Here is a 12,300-nt window from a genome sequence, read left to right on the forward strand (position 1 = left end):
CAGGTAATAAATTAAACTGCTTTCTCCAGATCTGAGAGTGGGGCATTAAATGATTCTGAAAGTAAATTAGAAAAGCAAACAGGTGCAGAGTGAGGAGGGTGCACTACCTCCATCTACATGTAAATCTTGGGGAACCCCACCAGCGCGAGGTTCACCTTCAGGAACACCAGCTGCTCCACCAAATCAGGATCCAAGGAGGTACAGTGGGGTGTCACAATATCACTAGCGATGCTGAACACCCTCTCATTTGAAGCGTTGGTCAGTGGACAGGACAGGTTTTCCCAGGCAACCATGGCCAGATCCTGCCACACCTGGATGCAGGTTACCCAATAGATCAAGGGGTCACAGTGCAGTGGCTCCACATCCTTGGCAAGATAGGTAGCCACAGAGGCCTCCACGCTACCTCCTGGATGGTTGGGGCTGCTGCCTCTGGAACCCAACATTGAAGCCATGCCCTTAGCCCACATTGGCAGCAACTGTGGTGGAGGAGATTGGCTTGTGGTTGGAGTGCTGGCATGGAAAAGTGAAGCCTCCTCTTCCACATCCCCCCACCTTTGCCTCCCTGACTCTGCTCACCAGCACGTCTGCCCAGTGATTGAGGATTTGCTGCTGCAGATGCTCCCCTTCACCCTCAGGTCACACATGGCCACCAGCATGGTGATGCCCTCCTTCAGCCACTTTTTTGATGCCCTCCTTCAGCTCCTTCTCCAGTCCCTGCACCTCTGGGGAAAGCAGCTTGCCCCACCCAGGAACTCCAGTCCCCTGGAACTTCTCCATTTGATTCTCAAGCTCCCTCACTATGAGGATCACCTGGCTAAGGAGGGCATCACCAGCGCTGAAGCTCTCAGTGGCTGATGAAAAGCTCAAGGACCACCTAGACCTGGGAGGTGATATCCCACTGTTTTGTTAAAGTGGCCATTGATCCCAATCTCTCTGAGCAAGGCCATCTCATGGATGGCTTTCAGTTGCTCAACGAGCCTTTTGATCATCAGGTATAGAGTTCCACTGAGTCTCCACATCCTGCATGAATTTGTGCTTTGGAATGGTCAGCTCTGCCTGTTTGTCCCAGAGCATCTTGTCCCCCTTGATGCTGCAGTAGAAGTAGCCATCACCTTCCTGCATTCTGAAATGAGCTGGCTGGTAGCAGTAGTGATGGCACCATTACCGGGAGCCCCGTCTCCTTTCAAGATTCCCTGACTACAAGGTGGAACTTGTGTGCCATGCAGCGGATGCCAAAGTTGGCATCACGGACAGCCTTCACTATATTGGACCCATTGCCAGTGACCATGAACCCACGGGTGAGCTTACCCGGCCCAACGAGCCACCCCTGCACCATGCAGTTCATGGCTCCCATGATCTCAGTCGCTGTGTGGGATTCATCCATCACCTCGGCTTGAAGTAGAGCCCACCAATGGCCTGACTGATTGCGTTAGTGCCCTCTAAGGGAGAGGTAGGCATGATCTCAAGAGTAAATTGGATGGTTATCTTGCTGGGATCCTATGACCCCAAATGACTTCCTGCCCTTCGGGCAGGGGGATAGACTCAGTGATCTTCAAAGGTCCCTTCCAGCCCTAATGTCTATGTCTATGAAATCTCCACCCTGGCTGCTCTAGATGTCTGAGGTGAAGTGCAAAGTTACCTGCGCCACCCCCCCCTTGCACAGCTCCTCCCTCAATTTCTCTCTCCATGCCTCATACAGGGAGGGCACCACCATCCTGCTAAAGGTGGTACGTGCAGGTAGGATTTGGCCATGAGTGCCATGAGCCACCTGAACTCTGGATACTCAACAAAAGGAGATGGGCTTGGCATCCAAAGCAAGCATCACTCCAATGCTCTGGGTGACCTCACTCACCTTGGGAATGCGCCCCACTTTGTCTCCGCCTTTCCCCCACTGTTGCAGGGTGGCCTGCCTCTGCTTCAGGGGGATATTGTCTTTTGAGTGAAACAGGGACTTCTTTTTGGGCACACTCCCACTAATGCCAGGTTCAGGAGGAACAAGGGGAAGGGGGTGCTGCCTCCTGAAATGCAGCAACATTTCTGTAGTGGTGAAGCGCTTCTTGTCCTTGCCCCAGCTAACCTTCCTTCAGCAGTGCTGGCAGGTAGCATACTTGGGATCATCTGCCACCTCAAAATGATCCCACACAACACTACCCACCCACTTCTGGGTTGAGGGTGGGCATCGTGCCTTATCCTCCTCCTCACCAGGTACAACAACAGGAGGAGCTGAGCTACCTGTCCCCACAACTTCTTCCAAAGTGCCTTCCAGAGGAGATCTGCCTCTAGGGGAACTTTGAGGGATATGGAGCACAAACTCAGATTCCCCCTCCTTCCCCAGAATGTCCTTAGCTATGGCATTCAGCTCTGCTGCTTTCAGATCCAGCTTCTCCTCTGGCACTGGAAGACTTACGCTGGAAACTCAAAGTGGGGTGGAGACTGTCATGTGGTGCTGGTGGTTATTACTGGTGTTAGTGGAAGTGGTACAGGATGCTCCCACTAGCAGCAGAAGACTCATCACTGCCAGGAAAGAGGATGTGTCTATGTTTGGGAGCGGGGGAGAAACTTGCAGCTCTCCCTCTTCCCCCTCTACCTCCCCTGCCAGAAGACCTGGTACTTGCCTTTCCAGCACACTTCATAATGTTTGGTGCAATGTCCTGCAAAATGTATATGTGTCTGTAATATATGTTGTGCTTTCCTGCACAGTGATGACACACTGTCAGGGAAAACAGAGAGAGATTAGCTAGCTAGCAAGAGACTAGCTAACAAGCCATAGCCTTTCAGACACTGCTGGTCCTAGAGAGACAGCTCCCAAAAGGCAAAGATCACTTCACACACAGCCTTATATGTAGTTTCTATGTTCCTTCCCCAGAGCACTGATTGCAAGGGAACCCAGGGAAAGATCAGTCACTGACCAGCTACAGGTGTCAATATCAGAGCAGCCTTCTCCCTCCTCCCCCTCCCTCTTCCTGTTTCCTACAGGCCTGCCTTCTGAATCTCCGAATTTTTCCAAATCTTTTCTGAACTGATTTGGAGGCTTCCAAATCAATGCAAACCTTTTAATGGGTCTCCCAATTCAATTCCGATACAGAGATTCAGCTGCTGAATCAGGCCGAATCTCCTTCAAATTGAATTGGCTACTGAAGCTTTGCAGAGCCCTACTGTTCACCATTCATTACAGGATTTCACCCCATCTCCTCATCCTGAAGTATTCATCCAAGAACCAGAAAAAGACAGCATTTTTGGCAGTTTTCTGCTTAAGCAAGGAAGTATATTGCCAAAAGTTTTTTATCTTTATCATGCTTCCAGAAAAAGGGGTCACCTCAAAACATCACTTCAGTTTAATTGGAATTCTTTTCTACAACCTCCTCCACTACCTTATATCAACCCTTAAGAGACTAGCACAAATCATTCAGTTAAGTTTAGGTCTGAAACTGACTGCACAGAGCCTATTATGAATGCAATAACATGCACAGCATGGACATCTCATCTGAAAATGGATGAAGATCTCAACCTGGCTTACATACTTCTGTTGTAGAATCTCTTTTTTTTTTTAAATGGGAGTATTAAATAAATAAAGTCACTTATTCCCTGCATCTCAGTTTGTCTCGCATGACTTTCTCACTCACACTTTAGCCATCTCCTTCATTCTTTAAGTTTCATCTATCTGTGTATATTTTTATCCTGGTGTGCCTTGTTTTCTGAAAAGGGTTGACATTGCTACTCAGAACTTTTCAGGGTTCCTCTTTAGTGTGGGGAAGTTACACACTCTCTGACAGAGCTGCCCTTCTATTCAGAGAGCAGAATGCTTTTGACAGCCTTACACATATTTCTATTTTTATAGTTTTATAGTTAGTAGGGTCTGAAGGGACCTGAACAGATCATCAAGTCCGACCCCCTGCCATGGCAGGAAAGACTACAGGGGTCAAATGACCCCAGCAAGGTGACGGTCAAGCCGTGTCTTAAAGACCACCAGCACCACATCTCTTGGAAGTTGGTTCCAGATCCTAGCCACCCTGACCATGAAGTAGCGCCTCCTGATGTCTAATCTGAATTTACCCTCTGTCAGCTTGTGACCATTATTTCTAGTCACTCCTGGTAGGGCTTGGGGGAACATGGACTCCCTCAATGCCTGCTGGTCCCCTCTGACTAATTGGTAACAGGCCACTACATCCCCTCTCACCCTTCTCTTGTGGAGGCTCAACAGGTTCAGGTCCCATAGTCTCTCCTCGTAGGGCCTGCCCTGCTGCCCCCTGACCATGCGAGTGGCCCTCCTCTGGACCCTCTTCATGGTGTCCACATCCCTCTTGAAGTGCGGCTCCCAGAACTGGATGCAATACTCAAGTTGCGGCCTTACCAGTGCTGCATAGAGGGGGAGTATCACCGCCCTGGACCTGCTTGAAATGCATCTGTGGATGCATGACAAGGTGCGGATAGCCTTCCTGACTGCATCCCCACACTGCCAGCCCATGTTAATCTTGGCATCAATGATGATTCCAAGATCCTTTTCTGCCTCTGTACTGATGAGAAGGGAGTTCCCCAGCTTGAAGGTATGGTGCTGGTTCTTCATCCCCAGGTGCATCACCTTGCACTTGTCAGTGTTGAATCCCATCCTATTCTCGTCTACCCACCCCCGAAACCTGTGTAGGTCCAATCGTAACCTATTCCTTCCTTCTAATGTGCCCACATCCCCCCACATCTTAGTGTCATCAACAAATATGAACAGGATTCTTTTTACCCCCACGTCCAAGTCACTGATGAAGATGTTAAACAGTGCGGGCCCAAGGACTGAGCCCTGCAGAACCCCACTGCCCACATCCCTCCAGGCCAAAAATAACCCATCCACCACCACTCTCTGCGTGCGGCCCTCCAGCCAGTTGGCGACCCATTTGACTGTGTAGGTGTCGACACACAGTCCCCCAGTTTCTTAATGAGAACGGGGTGAGAGACAGTGTTGAAGGCCTTCCGAAAGTCCAAAAAGACTATGTCCACTGCTACCCCTGCATCTAAGGATTTGGCGACCTGGTCGTAGAAGGCCACCAGGTTGGTCTGACAGGACCTGCCTCCAATGAACCCGTGTTGGTTGCCCCTAAGCATAATCTCCCCTGCTGGCCCCTTGCAGACATGTGCCAGAATAGTTTTCTCAAAAAGCTTACCCAGGACCGAGGTAAGACTAACTGACCTATAATAACCTGGGTCCTTCTTCCTCCCCTTTTTGAAGATGGGAACCACATTGGTCCTCTTCCAGTCCTCTGGCACCACACCAGAGCACCATGAGTGCTTGTACAGCTGTGCCAGGGGTCTAGCAATGACCTCAGCTAATTCCCTCAGCACTCTGGGGTGGAGATCGTCCAGACCAGATGATTTAAATACATCCAGTCCCTCCAGAAGTTCCCCAACTAGATCCTTGCTGACCCATGGCCTAGGTGCACCTCCCCTGGGGCCTGAAAGGAGCCAGGTGGGGGGAGGGGGCTGATCTGGTCACTGCTAAGGAAAATGGAGGCAAAGTAGTAGTTCAATAGGTTACCTTTGTCATTTGGTGTGATGACCAAATTTCCTAGCTTGTCTTGCAGGGACCCCACGTTACCCAGTACCTTCTTTTTGCCCCCTATGTATTTAAAAAAGGACTTCTTGTTGTCCTTGATCCAAGAAGCTAGTCCCAGTTCCATCTCTGCCTTGGCCTTCCTGACTGCCCCCCCGCATCGCCGAGCAACTGCAGTATAATCCTCCCTGGTGATAGCCCCTCCCTTCCATTGGGTATACACCTCCCTTTTAGCTAGAAGACATTCCAAGATGCTTTTGGTGAGCCATGGGGGCTTTTGTGCCCTCCTGCTCCCTTTGATCCATGTTGGGATTATCTCTCTCTGTGCTTGGAGGAACGTCTCCTTAAGGAACAACCACTCTCCTTGGACACCTGGCTCCCCTCCCCTCCGGGACCTCAGTGCTTCCCCAACTATACTCCTTATCTCATTGAAGTCTTCCCTCCTGAAATCTAGGGCTGCTGCCTTGCTGCAGGCCTTTGCCACCTTGCGCTGGATGGTGAATTCCAGCAGGTGATGATCACTGTCGCCCAGGTGGTCGAGCACCCGCAGTCCCCTCACCAGTTCATCACCCATGGCCAGTACCAGGTCCAACAAGGCGTCTCCCTTGGTGGGGCTGTGCACCTCCTGGGTTAGACAGAGGTCCTGTTTGGGCTAGGAACCTACGTGAGCCATCAGACCTGGCTGACTGCTCTTCCCAGCAGATGTCTGGAAAGTTCAGGTCACCCATGATGACCACATCCTTTGAACTAACTACCTCTGTGAACTGACTTAAAAATTCCTGGTCTAGCTGTTCCCCTTGGTTGGGTTGTCTGTAGTAGATCCCCTCCGTTAAATCTCTTTCCCCTTGACTGCCTTGTATTCCAACACAGAGCACTTCAATGTGTAGGGGTGTGACTCTGTGCTACCTAATGAGGATGTGTATTCCTCCTTAATGTAGAATGCCACACCCCTGCCTTTCCTCCCCATCCTGTCCCTCCTGTACATCCTATAGCCCTTGATATTCACCACCCAGTCATACGTTGGGTCCCACCATGTTTCAGTGAGCCCCACTATGTCAGGGTTGGTGTCAACTAGCAGGAGGGTAAGTTCCTGCTGCTTGTTTCCCATACTACGAGCGTTTGTGTAGAGGCATTTGAGGCCTCCTGTGGATGTGTGCACTGGCCCCCTAATCTCAGCATTGCCCTGGCCCCTGTTGCTTACCTGTGTATATGTTCCACTCATCCGTCTAGGCTGGGCTGTACTTGTGGGTGCTTGGTTTAGTGGCCCAAGGCTTCCTCCTCACTCGTCTTCCCCTGATGAGCCTAGTTTAAAGCCCCAAGGCATTTCTGAGGCATTTCTCTTTAAATCTCACCCTGCTATTCCTCATTATGGCTCCCAAACTCTGCTGATTTGAGACACCAAGGAGAAATTCCAAGAGCATTAAGGAAAATCTATTTCAGCAATAAAAGAGATGCGATCTTTTCTATTTCTCTGAGAGATACAAAGGCAAGATGAGAGAGAACATTTTTTTTCCTTGTGGGATTTACAAAAAAAGAGGAGCTAATTCAACATTTTATATGATGACTCCAGCAGTCAAACATCATGCTGTTACCTAATTTATACCGAGTTCCACCTAAATTCAAAATGTTAAAAAAATAAGGTCTTTTCTAATTAATCAGCATTTCCCCCCTTAAATAACAAAAAGACTGAAAGTTTCCTGACCTTCTATTCTTTTTTCTTTTGACTAAAAGACAAATTCTTCCTCCTAATAAGACACCTGTGACAAGCTCTAGGTTTCCCACTGTCAATTAAATTTATAACCATGTTCAAAACAAAATACAGAAGCAAATCCCAAACAGCATACAACCAACAACACATTTAAATTTCCCAACCCACCAGTTTTCAGAACACCCCTATATTCAGTACCCCTGCATCTCCAGAAGTGCCATTTAAAAAAGCTGGAGTTTGTAGTGTATCTTGGGGTGCTCAGATACCGTGATGATGAGAATGGGACACATTTAAATACTGAATAAAGGTGGAAAAAATATTAAGTGATCTAGTTACTCTGTTTTAAGGAGACATGTTCTGTGGAACAATGGAAATTTTTCTACCAGTTTTAAGTGGAGCAGATTCTCTCATTTCACATGTTTCATGCAATAGGGTTTTTGTCTTTTCCCTTGTCAGACTCTTTTCACTATTAAAAAACCCCAAACACACACCTTTCTTGATATTTAGATTAAATGCTATTTTTCTTCCTCTTATCACTTCTAGGCTGGCAGATACAACACTATAATGTTGATTTCACTTTTATAGACTTCATAGATTTCATAGACATTTGGGCTGGAAGAGATCTCAGAAGTTCAGAGTCTAGCCACCTACCCCAGGGGCGGGAAGTCAGCAGGGATCACAGGATGCCAGCAAGATAAACATCCAAATGTCTCTTGAAGGCATTCAAAGTAGATGCTTGAACCACCTCCAGTGGCAGTTGATTCCAAACCTTGGGGCTCGGACAGTAAAAAAGTTCTTCCTTATGTCCAGCCTGAAATGGTCATGAAGGAGTTTGTGACCATTTGACCTTGTCATCCCTTGCGGCGCTTTGGTGAACAGACATTCCCCTAGATCCTGGTGAACAACCCTGATAAACTTATAGGTGGCCACCAGATCACCCCTGAGCCTGTGATTTTCCATGCTGAAGTCCCATGGCTCTCAGCCTCTCATCATAAAGTCTGTTTTCCTGACTTTTGATCATGCGTGTGGCTCTCCTCTGCACTCTGTCAAGATTCTCCACATACTTTTTGAATTGCGGAGCCCAAAACTGGATGCAATACTGCGGCTGCAGCCTTACTAAGGCTGAGTACAATGGGAGAATGACATCCTGGGATTTGCTTGAGAAGCAACTCTGGATGCAAGCCAGCATTTTGCTTGCTTTACTAACTGCAGCATCACAATGAAGGCTCATGCTCATCTTGTGGTCAGTCATGACCCCCAAGTCCCTTTCACCCATTTGGCTAGCCAGTGTAGCCTCCTGTCCTCAGGTATGGACACTTTACCCCAGAGTTTGGTGTCATCAAACTTGGCCAGTCCACTTCTGATACTAATGTCCACATCATTAATGAGGATGTTGAATAGTGTAGGCCCAAGGACAGAGCCTTGAGGAGACCCCACTGGTCACAGGGTACCTGACGATCAACTTCCATCAACCACCACTCTCTGGGTCCTACCATGGAGCTTAAAATAAATATAGATGCAGTTGTGTTTTTCACATCTTTTTTTTTAAACTAATGATGACCTAAATATCTGTAGCTTAGCTAAATGATAAATAACGGGGAAAAAAAAGTCTGCATATTCTTGAAGGGAATATATAAAATTATTTGTCTACTTAAATAACTAGCCTTATGTTCAAAAGTGCCAGCACTGCTCCAACTGGCTTTAATTTCTTCTTCTCACAGTACTTCATTACCCATTAGGAAACAAATCAGAGCTACCTGAATAGAAACTACTACTGTCAGTGCGAAGCAAATATTGTGAGAGGAACAAACCTACTTACTATGGATGCATCCTCACATAGAGGTATGCACTTACAGTGGCACAAATTTGTGCTGCTATTTTTTGCTCATGTGCATGGCCTGCTTCAGGTAAACTCCCATTTTCCACTTCTCCTGGCTCCCAGCATGCTGAAGGAGCCAGAGCAGACCTAAAGGAGGGGAGACACTCTGATCAACAGCTAGAGCATCTCCCTAGAGGATTCTGCCTCCAACTGCTCTGGTGCACACTCTTGGAGTATGCTCTGTGCTTCTTTTTTTTTCTCCCTGTAGTTTTTTTTTGATTCCTTGAGTTCCCAGTAGCTAATGTTATCACCATGCTGCAAATCTGCAGTGTGGTGTATGGTTGCACATGCACCATGTACAGTTTGCAGCACCTCAACCACGTTTGACGTTTGGCAAACCACATGCGTGTGCTCATCTGGACATGCCCAATAAATATAAATAAAAGGATTACCAGCCAGAAGAGCTGGGTCCTGTGCTTGGCTCAAGAATCAACCTCTTTTGATCCCCTGGATACTCACTGAACGTTCTGAGGCACAGGAAGACATTCACTAAATGGGAATAGGTATACCTCCTGCTTTCTAGGGGGCTTGTAGGGTTTAATTCATTAGTCCATGTAGCCCCTTTGGAATCCTCCTGTGAAAGTAAGTAACCATATAAAAATGTAGTGTATTATTGTCCTTGAGGCAAAAATAGTTCATAGAACACACAAACACACAGAGACATTCGGACTTATTTGGCTTCTTATCTGGAACTCAAACATGTATTATTATAGTCAGGATCTCACCAGGAGCTTATAGGGCTTGATCCAGCCCTGTTGGACTCAATTGGACACTTTCATCAAGCTTAATAAGAATTAGATTGGAGAGAAAAATCATAAAGAAAGCCATCTCACTCCTAATACCTCTGCGTATTCAGTATAAAGAACCTAGAGTATTTGGAACCATCATCTCTCCACGAATTGCACGGAGTACAGATTAAGATGAAGCCGTTTCCTAGTTGTAATGATGGTCAGGTCTAGGGAAACAAAAAGGTAATAAAAATGTTTTGCTATAATAATGGGAATAAAAACCAAGGAGCTTGCTCTTGGACAAATCCTAGATGCATTATTTCCCACTCTAGAATGGCTTGAGTTTCTTGTAGCACTACCTCCAACTGAACAGAGAATTAAAAAAAGAAGTGTCAGTTTGCAGAATTTCCCTGGTTGCTGTAAATATACTGACTTCTATTAAAAGAAAAAAATCACCTTGAACTACAGTTGTAGGTACAATTCAAAGGAATCTCGCTCGAAGAATTCTGCTACGTGAAACATGGTTCATTGAGTAACTAAGCTTAAAAACATTGCTAAAAAGCCGTAACCCACTTTTTATGATATAGCAAATGCAGCCAGGCTCTCCCATTTTGTTAACCCCTCATGTTCTGCTTACATAGGACGTTCATATTCTCATGACAGTGCCTCAATGATCTGAAAAAAATGCCATCCTTAATTTGAAGCAACTTTAATCTGGTTTCTAGTTCTATCACTGTGCTTCCTGGCAACATTGCAGGCATGAGCCACTCTAGGTGATAACTATCATGGTACAAAACAGGCTAAGTAGGTAAAGATCTTTAAGCATGTGGTAGATGCTTAATGTTTATTAAATAACAAACACAATTAATAGGATGTAATGTTCCCCCATCATTAGTGCCTTTTTTTTCATGCCAAGATGCATGACATCCTTTGCCAAAACTTTGTCAGTTCAGGCTTGCAACATCTCTACCTTCAAAATGAAAGGCTTATTACTTTCCCTTTTATAGCTAGTTAAGCTAAAGAATAGATTGGTCAGGCAACTTGCTTATTGCCATGTAATGTAGCAAGTCATGGCTGCATTAGTAAAAGAACCATGTATGTCTATTCCAACTCCCAGTGTACTTCCTTAATATATCCATGCTTTCCCTCATGCTTCCAAGATGGCATGTGTGTTTGCATAATACATATTGTGCTTTACACTAAGCCAGAATGCTCGTATTCATTTGAAAACAAAAGTATGTTCCTATGGAACTTCAGTGAGGATGTTTAAATATTTTCTATTTATAATTCCTATTTTAGAGTACCAGGAACATAGAAAATCCTTGTGATGTTAGCTATTTAAACACAGCAGGAAAGTGTATGCTGTTTTATTAATCTGTACAATTATTTTTTAATAAATCAGGCAAAAGATGTATGGCTGATTTGTTACTTCAGTCAGATTGCAACATCTGTATGCCCAGCAAAAACAACCATCTGACCATTTACTGAACATGTAACATTAGTACAGTGTCTTGATTTAGTAACCCAAATCCATGACAGGGCTTATTCAAACGCTGCATACCAATTGATTGCAACACCCAGGCTTCCAGTTCATCTAGGCTAAGTACAGATGATCAAAAAGCCCCTGGCAGAAGCACTGTAACTTATCACACTTTACTCAAAGCACGACATTTTAGAGAAGGAGCCACCCAGACTGATGTTCACTTTCAGTGACGGGGCTCACAGCCTGCCTGCACTAGCCACTGGGGGCACTGCCACATGCCTCCAGGAGGCTGCCAGAGTGGCATCTTTCTCCAGCCCCATCCCTCTGCCAGCTGGTGGGGAAGAAGAAGGGGGAAACAAAGCCCCCTGCCATTAAGATCCTTCCACAACTTGCTGGCTGGGGTCTCGGGGTAGCAGGCCACCAGAGCACAGAGGTGGCTCCCTTCCCTCCCCTCGGCCTCCTGATAGTTGCAGCCAAATGCTGCAGTGCAGCACTGCCTGGCCAGGGCTGCTGCTGAAACACACACCCCAGAGCATTTTCCCTGCTGCCCTGCCCCACCCCTGGCAAGCAGCCATGTGCCACAGGGCTGGGGCAGCTGCCAGGAGAGAGACCCCAGACTCCTTCCCCTGCACCTTGTAATGTCCAGCTGGGCTGTGGTGCATCTGAAGACTGGGGTGGCTGTGGGGACTGAAACCCCTTTCTCTCATCACCCCCCGCTCCCCACCCCATCAGGCTGCACACATGGCTGGGATCAGAGGCTGTCACTGATTCAGGCCAGGCTGGCCTGGCACTCAGGCAGAACAAACAAGCTCTGCCTGAGGCTAGAGCACAGCCCTGTGCAACACTGCCTGGGACAGCAGCAATCGCACTTTAAGTCAACCTTCAATAGGGTCTGGCACAGACATTCGACAAAGCACTCTACGAGAAAGCACTTTAGGTTAGTACACATCCATCAGGGTTAACTTA

The sequence above is a fragment of the Crocodylus siamensis genome, chromosome 2 (genome assembly GCF_052110815.1).
Source record: "Crocodylus siamensis isolate JL-2025a chromosome 2, ASM5211081v1, whole genome shotgun sequence".
In the NCBI taxonomy this organism is placed as follows: Eukaryota; Metazoa; Chordata; order Crocodylia; family Crocodylidae; genus Crocodylus; species Crocodylus siamensis.